We start from the raw sequence: 12,366 nt of genomic DNA, 5'->3' as shown, positions 1-12,366 counted from the left end.
TAAATTGAGCTTTGCAACCCTACTGCAGACTTCATAGTCTAGTCAGGTAATGATCTATAATTAATAGCACAGTCTAATTTTGTAGTCTTATTGTTTTATTAGGCACAAAAAAGTCAGTTCTAGTTCAGTTCTACCTACTGAATTTTAACATTTTATTAAAATGTGTCATTTAACTTGTCATTGCCAGGGGTTCGGAAGTACAGGGAGAAAAAGTGGATATTGTTTCTGTAAAGTTTTATCTTTGTTACCTACCTAGAGATTACCCCACATTCTGATTGACCACTACACAGTTTACTTTATTATTATTTAATAAATATACATCTTGTACCTGCCAAAGCATAAGTCAGACTCAATGTGAAGACCAGGGAGACTCAGAGGCTAAAGCATTAGTACATGTGCCAATTTTTTAAAAGGGAGAAACTTTGATACCAGACAGGACAGACAGGATAATCATATTTAGTATGCTTCATTGCAGGAACCTGCTGCATATGACAAAAGGGTAAAAAAGAGAAAATCAATGAAGCAGCAAAATTAGCACAGCTTCGGCAGAGCAGCAGTAACGTGGCAGCCTCCCTGCTCTCTCTTTTTCTATCTCCCTCTCACTATGAAACTGACTGGAGACATATGGACTGGTTCATTACCTGTAATGTGGTATAATAGCAGCTTCCATATGAGGCATATGTGTGTGGGCAAGTGCATGAGGGGGCAACCATGTGTGTGTCTACAGCTGTGTTTGAATGTGTATGCCCATGTGCACATATAAGTGTGTGCAATGTTTCTTGCATTTGCATGTGTTTGTGCGTGTGTTTGTGCATGTGTAACAGGCTGCACCACAATGCCAGTGTTGTGATTAGGCAGCAATCATAGCCTAACAAGCTTTGGATAGCAGACATCAACACATACATTCCCTGGAGAGCACACCGTCATTTATCCTCATCGAAATGGAATAACATATATGCACACACAGCATTCCGTTTCAGCATCTCTCTCCCCCCGATTATTTTTTTATATATATATATATATATATATATATATATATATATATATATATATATATATATATATATATATATATATATATATGGGGGTGACACACACACACACAGTACAGAGACTAAACAGCCTTGTCCAATTGGTGAACGTCAACACAATATGTAAGAAAGTGGTAGCCAAGCTCTTTAAAATATTCTACAGGTACATAATCTAATTTAACCACCGAGTTCTTGGGGGGGAAATCTAAGGAGAGAAGACAGATCAATGTAAATTGACGTTTTGAAACAAGAGTAATAATAATTTTAAGATATTTGATAAGTAAAGTACCTAAGTCAACTCATGCAGCCTTAAAGTGATAGAGCAAATGGACCATATTCAGCATGTACAAGAGCCTTTCCATTTGCCTCTCATTTACATACAAACACGCACACACACACGCACAGACACACACAAATGGCTCGGACAACTAGGGTTCAACGTCTTGCTCAAAGATACTTAAACATGTGGACAGGAGGAGCTGGAGATTGAACCACCATCTCTTTGTTTTACAGATAAACATTAAAAAGGTTAAATGCAAAGGAGATGAAAAATTAGACACACTTCTTCTACTGATATATTAAATGAACATTGGAAAGAAATGTCAAATCACTGACATGTGTCTGGGGAAATCTCTGTTTCTATCCGTGCTAACTGTTTGTCTGCCTGTGCTGAGTAATTTTGAGGCCATTAGCATTATCTAGTGAGAAATTGTGAATGGATGTCAGATTTGTGTGTTGAAAGACTTTTTTAAAGCAATGGATACAGTTTTAGACTCTGTAGGAAATTGAATATTAGACTAAAATAAAAATCAGCTAGAGTTTCTCCCAAAGGTGCATAATCCTGACTGCGACTCTCTACTTCAAAATACTTTAGTGCACATTTTGAAGGAGGCTGGCGTGGTGGAAAAGGTTGGCACCAGAGGCAGGCAAGGCAGGCAGCTGCTTGGGGCGCCAGGCTAGTATGGGGCCCCCGAGGCTGGACAAAAAACTATGTACAGTACATGTGCCAAACTATGTACAACACTGACAGTGTTTTTGCACGAACTTTGCACACAATGAATGCTAAGTTATAGAATTTAGATTCAAAGAAATTTGGACTATAAATTACCGATGTATTACTGTAAGTTATCGTGCTATGTGCAGTTGTGTGTATTTTATGTACACATCACACCATATATGTATTTAAATATCTTAAGCATAGTGGTTTTATGCATACATTTCTGCCTAGGATCACCACTGGTTGGCTCTACCACCTCACAGAAGGTCATGTGTGTTTACATACCTCATGTGTGTGGAAATCCTGTGATCCTGTGAACATTCGAGTTAAAATCATCTCTGGGAACTTTTAACAGGATAACCACTGTAGATAATGAAATGTTCCTTTCTGCATGTATGCTACATTGTTGACAATGTCTGACACACCACATACATAACCAATGAAGTAACCCGTTTAAAATGCTGTTCAGACATTCAAAACTCTTTTCCCAGCTTGACATGTATGGCTGTACAAAATGGTCCCACAGCACTACTGTACTGTATGTCTTTAAGTTGACACACAGTATATTACACAAAAAAACTGTTTTGGTGTCCAGCCACCTTTTTGGCATGCGCCGTGATTGTTTCTCTTTAAATCATAGTTGACTGATACTGATTGATCAAGTCATCTCCCATTGGTTCACTACATTAACAAGACAGAGGGGAATAAACAGGGGTTTCACGCTGCTGTGTGAGGGGACCCATAGATCATAGAAAAATTGCAGGTATGACAAACCTAATCCCTTCCCAGTGCTACTAGGAGATTTATTGTCCTTCTCTTTCATCTCAGTCTAACGGAACATACTAACAGGATGACTAAGAAACATAAATGAATAAAGAATAAAATGTAAATACAATTAAGATGCTATTTCTAATAAAGGTAATGATATGAAGTGCATTTTAGAGCATGTACATACAAGTAGGATTGTTACTACATCCAAGTGTGTAGATCAGAAATGAGGTGATCAATGATTATTTGCATTGATGAGTACTCACATACTCATAAATACGTTTTTGATGAACATTGTCAGTGTTTTAAATTATTGAATATTGTGTATATAATTTAATAATATATTTATATAATGTATAATATTTATTTATTCTGTTGATTGCTTAAGTGTAATAAAAAGACACACCTAGGCAACCACACTTGGAGTTTCACCTCAGTGCAAATGCTGAGTTAATGAGTTACAAAGACCAACTGATTGATCTGTAAGATTATTTTTATTCACTTTAATTTTTTGTGCCTTTACTTCTTAATGTATCTTTTACTTGGTATTCAAAGTTCTACAAAACAAAGTCAAGAAAAAGAGGAAGTAAAATTAAAGCGGATGAATCAATGTCTAAGTGGTGACTATTAGGGGGTTCATAGGCACAGTGGAAACTTTTTGATTAAGGTCTTTGAAGTCAACTCTCCTGGAAAAATCATCGAGCGTGTGTTGTTGTCAAGGACAAAATAATCATTTGTATCACTTTAAATCCACCTTGACCTTTCTTATCTCTTTCGCTCCTGCTTTTTGTCTTTGTCTCCACGTGCCTTGGTCTATTTCTCTTTCCCTGTAAAGAGTCCAGATATGCAGATTCGTTTAAATTACTGTGAAACTGAGGGGAGGGGAACATTTTTCAGAACGGTATCTCCCTACTTACTGACTTTCTGTCGCATTCCTTGCCTCTCCATTTCTCTTGCGCCCACAAAGTCACTTTACTGTGCTCCCCTAAATATTCCACCTCTCTGCCATGTAGGTAAATGAGTATGAGTGGGGACTGAATAGAAATATCCAGCAGAAAAAAAATAATTTTACTTGGCACTAAATCTTACAAGTGGTGATAAATTTAAGTCATTTCCCAGGTGTTTTATTGAAATAAACTATAATCTGAATTACTGTTAGAAAATATTTATTGTATCTGTAAACTAAAAGCCTATGGTGAGATGTTTCACAGTGCATCTGTAAATTTAAAGGTTTATTTTTCTGACTTATGCAGAGCCTTAAAAATGTGTTTCACCTCCATACTTTAGACTCCCCCATTTGCAGGTTCTGGACTTATCAAGGTGCAGAATGTAGCCATTTTAAATTAACCCTTTAGAGTGATGCAGTGCGCACAACACTTCTATTAGACAGACTTAACACCTTTCAGAATAATAAGACACATTTGGTTCCCATAGTATTTCCTGTATATCCTTATATATGGTTACAAGTGTTTACTTACAGAAATTATTAAACTAACATAAGCTCTCAATAATTATCCCAGACTTTAATTGCACTTAATTTTCCAAACTTTATAGAAGACCCAGGGTTCAGATGGAGCTAAAACCAAAGCTTATGAAGTCAATGCAACAGAATTTGCAGGTCAAAATCCCAAGTGCATATAGTAATGGCAGAGCTACATACCTTCTGGGTAAAGCTCCTACTTATTTGTATATATTGTATGTAAAAGGTAACTACTTTGTGGATATATGAATATACTGTACTCCTAATATATTATATCGCTTAGAGACAGTTAGGGACACCAACAGAAATCAGATCACCACTAACTTTATTCAAGTAACAGTAACCTCATTCACGGTCCTAAAATGCTTATTATAACATTGACACAAATGTTGTTAAAAGCCACATACCTTCTATGTTGTTTTCCACAAGACTGTGGGCAAATTATTTTGGACCGTATCTAGTGAAATATAGTGCCCATAATCTAGTCAAAATACCTGTTTCAGGGTTTGCTAGAGCCACAAAAAGAAATCATAAGAAAAAGTAAGCAAATAAAAATTGGTCTGGTTTCATTTACATGCGGTCAGTCAGGAAAGCAGCATCAAACATAGAATCCAAAGGTAGGTAAGAAAAAGAAGGATGTGCAAATAAGCAGGTAGCCCTGACAGCTGCTGTTTGGACATATGGTTATTTGCACATGTTGATCATATTTTTCAATACAGAGAAGATCTATGCACACAAATGATGTGTCAGCATGAGGTAGAGATGAGAAAGGTAATGAGAAAGGTTTTGGAGCATTTTGACATTAGTGGTTGCTTTTTAAAGTTGCACAACTCTTAAGACAAGTTTCTGTTTTCTGTTCTGTTTGTAAGTACATTCTTTGGATTAGATTAGATTTTTCATTTGAAAAGACCATCTTCAAAAGACCTACTGGGAAAAATTACAAAACCGACCTTCAATGAACCTGAGGCAGGACTATGTTGTAAAAAATGATTTAGCCCAAGAAAGCTCAGCTGAAGGCTGCTTTCAACAGACTGCAAGTCAGAATCTTATTTTTATATAGTCAAGCGATTTTAAGAAAAGAAGTTACTAGAGAGCAAAGTAAAGTCAAAATCATGACTTAGTCATTTAGCGGATGCTTACATTAAAGCAAATTACAAGTGCCAAGGACACGTCAACAGTCTAACCCGGGAGTCAGACCACTAACCCTATAATTCATTTGTGACTGCTATACAGACTGAGCTTCAACCACCATGGTGCAGGGCAACAGGTAAATTAATCCAAATGCAGAGTTAATAAAAAAGCATTTATTATTTAAAATATTTTATATTTAATACCTTATTTACAATGATAAGAATGAACTTGCTTATTTAATCTGAGATTATTAGATATTAATGCCAAAGATGTTTGTACAAATATATACACTGCATTGTAGGCCTGTATATAGTGTAAGACAATTAAATATTAATTGTATGGTTCTGATTCAGAACTACAGTTTGATAAATGGGCATGATATGAACAATTTATGCGGGTCTGTGTGTGTTCAGAAATTTCATACCTCTTTCCCTTTTTTGCAGTTTTGCTATGTTGTGGCTGGTTTTTAAGAGATATTTACAGTCCTAAGAATTTCTGTTGTTTTGTCAGAAAATGATTTAAAAATCCAGGGCTTGAACGGATTCACTAAATGAATGCATCTACACACAGGGAGAACACAGATTTTGCATATTCTACTCTTGTCAGTGAAATCTCAAGGCACTAAAATGTCCTATTAATCTGAAGCCCTCCCCCACTCTTATTATCCACGGGCATGCCTATTGATGCTAGATGATTATTCTTTCCTCTCCAAAGTGCTGATTACAGTCAGGCACTTCACAGGACACCTCATCACCCATAAACAGAGACTCTATTTTTAGGCTCAGTTCTTTTTTTCCTCAGACTTTTTTTCATTCATTGGCATTCTTTTGTTCAGGCAGTTTCAGACAATAGTATAACCCAGCTTGGAGTATGTTGGATTTGGAGAGTGGAGGGAGGATAAAGACCGCAGTGAGAAATTTCAGTTAGGATGAAAACATGCAAAGTTGAGTAGAAGATAACAAGTACTGTAAATGTAACCTATGTGTCATAAATTGTCAAAATAGGGAACTATTAGCTGGTAAGTATACAGTTACACAACAACAGATGCATTCACGTCTTCACACATGAGCCTTTTTAACACAAATGCCCTGGAATCTTGATCTTCTTTGGATTTTACTTCGAGGTGGTGTATATTAGAGCGTAAATGTCTGAGTAAGACAGACTGTCTGAGATTATATGCACTTCATCCTGCGAGCCCCATGGAACGAATCCACATTATGTGAGTGAGCCTGTGAGTGGTGCCTGGTGCTCTTTCCTGAATTACATATTTCAAGCGAGCACCTGGTGGCTCAGTGATAGAGCATTGGGTTGGGATGCAGAAGGCAGCACGCTTGAATCCCACCACACCAGGTGTGGCCCGCCCAGAGGCAGGAAGAGATTCTGGTGTAAAAACTCACGCCAAATTAACGTGCGGAACACGTTCCGCCGTGGCGACCCCTTAAGGGACAAGCCAAAAGCCATTGATCTTCTTAAAAAGGTGTGTTGACAATATTTGTGACATGTATTATGTCAGCAGGCTACTGCTATGGAGTCTTTTTGGTTGATGCAAGGCTGTAAACAAAACACTGTTCCCCACAGCATGTGTGAAAGAGGCTACAGAAACACACCTGTGGCTCTGGCTTCTCTCCATCAGACTTATCTGTTTGATCACTTTTAGAAACTCCCCAGTGAGGTTTAATCTGGTCAAATAGAGGGAGAAAAGGACATGGGGGAGGATTAATAGGCACTCCCTATTGCCAACTTTGTCTTAATCTTCTTCCACTGTTCAAAGAACCCAGACCTTTAATGCAAGTAAGTATACATGCACTGATACACATCCACTCACATGCACCTGTCAAAAAAACACCTTTGAGGATGGTAAGTGAGTCAGCCGCTGCCAAAATGGCAGGCTTTTGTTTACAAATCTCATTATCCTCTTCAGTTCATGGTGAGCCCGATGAGTAATTACTCCACCAGTCACACGGCTGGTATAAAATTCACACTCTAGTAGGGTAGATAATAGCGCTTGGTAAATACATACCACTTGTCGATGACGAGGCCCTCACTAATAATACAAAGTAATAAGGGAAAAAGGATTCATAATATTTAACTGAATGCAAAAATATACACTGAGAATAATCTTAAGAGTCACCATTAATATGATAACATCTCGCAAGTAAACAAACAACACGCAAAGTACAACAAATAACTATATAGCCGTGAATTAATTTGGGCAGCACAGCAAGAAGGTCCTGGGTTCCAACCTGCTGACTAGCTGGGCCCCTTCTGGGGGACTGCTGCACAGTATTATTTCCCAGCTCCTTTGAAAATTCAAACTGTGTACAGATAACCCAATCCTTTTTTGGTAACTTTTACTCAAAGTGACAACTGAACTCCTACAACAAGTAGCTTAATATCATGCTTTACTGTGAGCTGTGAGGTGGCTCAGAGTATGCAAACTGTAATGGATATACTCTTGTTCATCTATTTTCAAAGCAATAGCTCATAATGCTGCTCAGTGGATGAGTAGCTTTCAGTAAAACTAACCTTTGGTCTTAATAAGGTAGCTAGCTCATACAGATGCAACAAAGCATGTGTACTCATTTATACACCTGAGAACATTTGCAGTAAATTCATTAATGAAAACATATTTCTGACACAGCTTATGGAGAGAAAAAAGGCTACGTGATAATGACTGTGTGGACCATTAGAAAACGCAACATTGTATCAGGAATTCGAACAATGTTTACAGCACCTCATCTTCCAGAGGCTTAAAAGGAGTTCATATATTGATGTTTCACTGTATTACTCAGTGCCTCTTTTACATGCTGAAAGCTGCTGCTTTTACATGCTGCCATAAGTTTTTATTAATTTCCAACACTTTCTGCAGTCACTGCGTGACCCTTAATAGGCAAGAAAATGCCTCTCAAGCTTTGATAGATATGAAGATTTCAAAACCTTTGTGTTCTGCAGAATCAACTCTAGCTAGGTCATTTCAACTGTGCTGGCAGTATCTAATAAAAGGAATTCATTGACCCTGAAAACTAAAGTAAACTAATGATTGTTACAGTATTGTTACACTCTTGTGAATTTAACTAAGTGGGTTAACGTGAAGTTTGGGTTAATCACTGTCTGACAAAAAATTAGAGTGCTATGACACCATCCGCAGAGATACTAAGATACAAAGTACAATAGACACATAATACACGGTTTGACTCAGTCGGGACTTCTTTTCTCTAATATGTGATGCTGCTGACTCTGTGGTATTCTTTTTTTTGGGGGGGGGGGGGGGCTCTTCTCTCTGTCTCACATGTATTTTTTATCTTGGGCAATAAAGATTTGATGAGATGAAGTGTTCTTGAAAAAAAAAAATCTGATTTACACACAGAAATGTGCTTGTACAAGTTAGTTTGACATTAAGAGCACTTATTCTGTGCAATGCAAAACACAACTAAACCACGTGGCAACTGCAAGGATCAAAATTTGAATGATTTATTTTACATGTTAGCAGTTCTCTCTAGGGATGAACGCGTCATTCTACCATTTTGGTTGAGACTGAAAGAGCTTTAAAAGTATTAAAATCAAAAATAAACTCAGAGTTTAGATTATGGTGCAGGTAAAGTTGGACGTCCACTGTAGCTTTGACAGTGAAGTATTAGGATAAGTGGCTAGGAAATACATTATGTCAGTGTTGTCCTCACACTTACAGAAAGACCAACGAGTGTGTGTGGGTGTGTGTGTCTGCACGTTCGCCATTGGGGGAATTCACCAGTCCCCTCTTCTGGACTGTGTTATTGTATTGATTAATTGTCATTGATAACTGATGGCAGCAATGAGTTGTTTTCTTGTTCTGTGTAGCAAGTGGAGATCTACTAGAAAATGAAATATGCCTTCAGTAATTGGTTTTAAATGGAACCGCCGACTTGGGTGGTTTGAGAAGTTACCGCATTAATGTGAAGGTGATGGTGATGAAGGTGTATGTTTGGGCTTGTTTATATGAATGTGCGTTGTGTATGTCTCTATCTTCGGTAGAGTTAAGACAGTCATTAATTGCCTAAGGACTCCATTAGCCAGGCTGATTACCCTGGCATCAAAATGACAGGTTACGAGCACGATCACACACCCACACACATCTATGACAGTTCTATCAGTAAAAGAACATCACACAAAGCTGTTTAAGTTCTGATTGAAAAGCAAATAAAATGCTCTGGGATTCAACCATATGCACTGCAACTTGTGGTTCATGCAATCACAAAATTGTTCTGAAAGTTGCCAGAACTTACAATCAAAAAGTTAAGCCTTTCTTAGTGGTAATGCTGACAATGTTATTAATATCAATGTCCTCATATGGACAGTGTCAGCTAGTGTGACTAAGAGTGACGAGAGGAAGAATCAGTTCGACATTTCAACTCCCAGTAACTCTTCCAATTACTTCACCACTGCTGCACTTCTCTTTCTTGACTGTTCTTTCCATCACCTCCCATCCTTTTTGCTCTCTCTTGACTGGCAGCTGGACTTCAGTGGGTTTTTTTTGAGCTCCCACCTGCACTTTTCCCACCTTTAGGATGACAAGTTTCTATTCACAAAAATGGTGTGGGGTTGAAAGGCTGAGAGAGATTGGTAGATTGTGGCAGAAACAGATGGAGAGCAAAGCAGGAGGGAAGCAATGAAAAGTGTTGAGAAGGAAAAAAAGAAAAAAAAAACATACTTATGAGTGCAAAACATTCCTCCCCCTTACAGCCAAAAGTGTAAAAAAGATTTTCTTTCATTAACATGATATTTAATGCAAATATAGTAACACGGTCGCAGTTTTGCTCCTTTGAAAATCTATTTGCTGTTGTATAAATGAACAAATTAGTTGTATAGGAATGAAATTTGTATGTGACTGCGCTAATACAACAATTACAGTATTCTTCTACCTATCAAACAAAGGTAAACATGGACACACAGCTGTAGAACTCATAATGCAAACATAACAATGGTATCTTTATTAATTAGCCTATTATTATCAAATATGTCTGACACAGAAACAGGACCTGACCCCCCACCTCTCCCGTGTTTGGTTACTTTATAATTAGACAAATCAAATCAAAATTAACCAGCAATCATTCACTATAAACAGCTTTAAATATTTTTTTATAATTAGAATAAACAATATTACCACTGAAGTACATGTTGGGCACATAAGCCTAACAAGTGCAGAAAGAGTGATAGTAACAGCTGGCAGACTGGAGGAGGAATGAATTAAGAGAGAGTAAAGGCAATAGGTCCATACACAGTGTGAACGTTCTGAATTTAAAAACTCTGTGGTGGAAAGCTACTTATTTGGGCCCTTACAGGCCATGTCTTGTTAGGTTCAATTTTAGTAGGACACGGGCAGACTTTGATTTAAAATCAATTAAGAAAATTCACACTAGGTGAATGTGCATTCAATATTATGTTGATAAAAGAAAAAAAGTCTTTGTTTTAATCTTATTGTCAGTTCACTGTATAATATTCCCATTTTTTTTCACTGAATGGTATTTTGAGAAAGACACTGTTAGTTCTGTCCGTGAGATAAAAGGTTTGTCAAGTTTATATTTTCTAAGAAGAACAGCAGCAATTTTATGTGTCAGTGATCCAGTCAGGGGATGTTTTGACAGACTTTTCTATTATTACTTATTTTACTTACTTCTTTTTTCACATTTTTTGCTGTAACAATAAAGTTACAGCAAGTATGTTTTTTATTGCACATCAAAGACTGGAAGCATTTAATCCAATAAATTTAGTTAATAATTTGCAAAGACATTGTCGCATTCATCATACATCTTCACTTACAGTGTGTTGCAAAAGTATTCATACCCCTTGAAATTTTCCACATGGTTAGAAATAAATATCGCAAGCTTTGAACAATGTACATTCTATCATCCCAAAATGATAGGGGAAAAAAAAATAAAAAAAATAAATAAATAAAAAGAGTGTGGCACAACTGCGTGGCCGTCCACCTAAACTGACGACTCTTAGTCATGCACTCCACTGATCTGGCCTTTATGGAAGATTGGCAAGAACAAAGCCATTGTTGAAAGAAAGACATAAGAAGTCCCCACAAGCCATGTGAAGATCCATTTGTCCCAATTGCAAAACATTATGTGTTGCAGAACCTAAACATCACCCTGAACACACCATCCCCACCGTAAATAACGTGGTGGCAGCTTCATGATGTGGTAGGCTTTTCTTCAGCAGGGACAGGGAAGCTGGTCAGAGCTGATGGGAATATGGATGGAGCCAATCTTCAGGACAATCTTAGAAAAAAACCTGTCAGAGTCTGCAAAAGACTTGAGACTGGGATGGAGGTTCACCTTCCAGCAGGACAACAACCATGAACATAGAGTCAGAGCTAAAATGGAGTGGTTTAGATCAAAGCATATTCATTTGTTAGAATGACCCAGTCAAAGTCCAGACCTAAATCCAACTGAGAATCTGTGCCTAGACTTGAAAATTGCTGTTCATAGACCCTCTCCATCCAATCTGACTGAGCGTGAGCTATTTTGCAAAGAAGAATGGGCAAATGTACTCTGTAGATGTGTAAAGCTAGTAGAGACATACCCCAAACGATTTGCAGCAAAAGGTGTTTCTGAATAGAAATGCATGCCACACTTTTCAGATATTCACTTGTAAATTATTTTGCAAACCATTTATCATTTTCCTTCCACTTCATAATTATGTACCACTTAGTGTTGGTCTATCACATAAAAACCCAATAAAATATGTTTACATTTTTGGTTGTAATGTGACACGATTTAGGGTTATGAATACTGCGGGTCATTTCTTAACTCAGAATGTAACACTAGTATAACTGTAACCAAGTTACAGTGACTTTTTTCTATATCCGGAGAAATAACTAAATTATTCCATGTCACGTGTAATAATTAGCATGACATAAAAAGCTTCAAGGAACATCAGTGCGACACTTTATGTAGCTGGTAAGTGTCTGGTAAGAC

At 37.4% G+C, this 12,366-nt stretch overlaps 1 protein-coding gene across 7 annotated transcripts in view; it reads right to left on the bottom strand.

Moving 5' to 3' along the window:
* The window catches only part of LOC137124272 (zeta-sarcoglycan), a 315,366-nt gene that overhangs the window by 183,735 nt on the left and 119,265 nt on the right, over positions 1-12,366 (bottom strand). The gene's annotated exons all lie outside the window — the stretch shown is intronic.

The sequence above is a fragment of the Channa argus genome, chromosome 3 (genome assembly GCF_033026475.1).
Source record: "Channa argus isolate prfri chromosome 3, Channa argus male v1.0, whole genome shotgun sequence".
Lineage (NCBI taxonomy): Eukaryota > Metazoa > Chordata > Actinopteri > Anabantiformes > Channidae > Channa > Channa argus.
The sequence above is the reverse complement of the archived record's forward strand: the minus strand, read 5'-3'. Positions and strand labels throughout refer to the sequence as shown.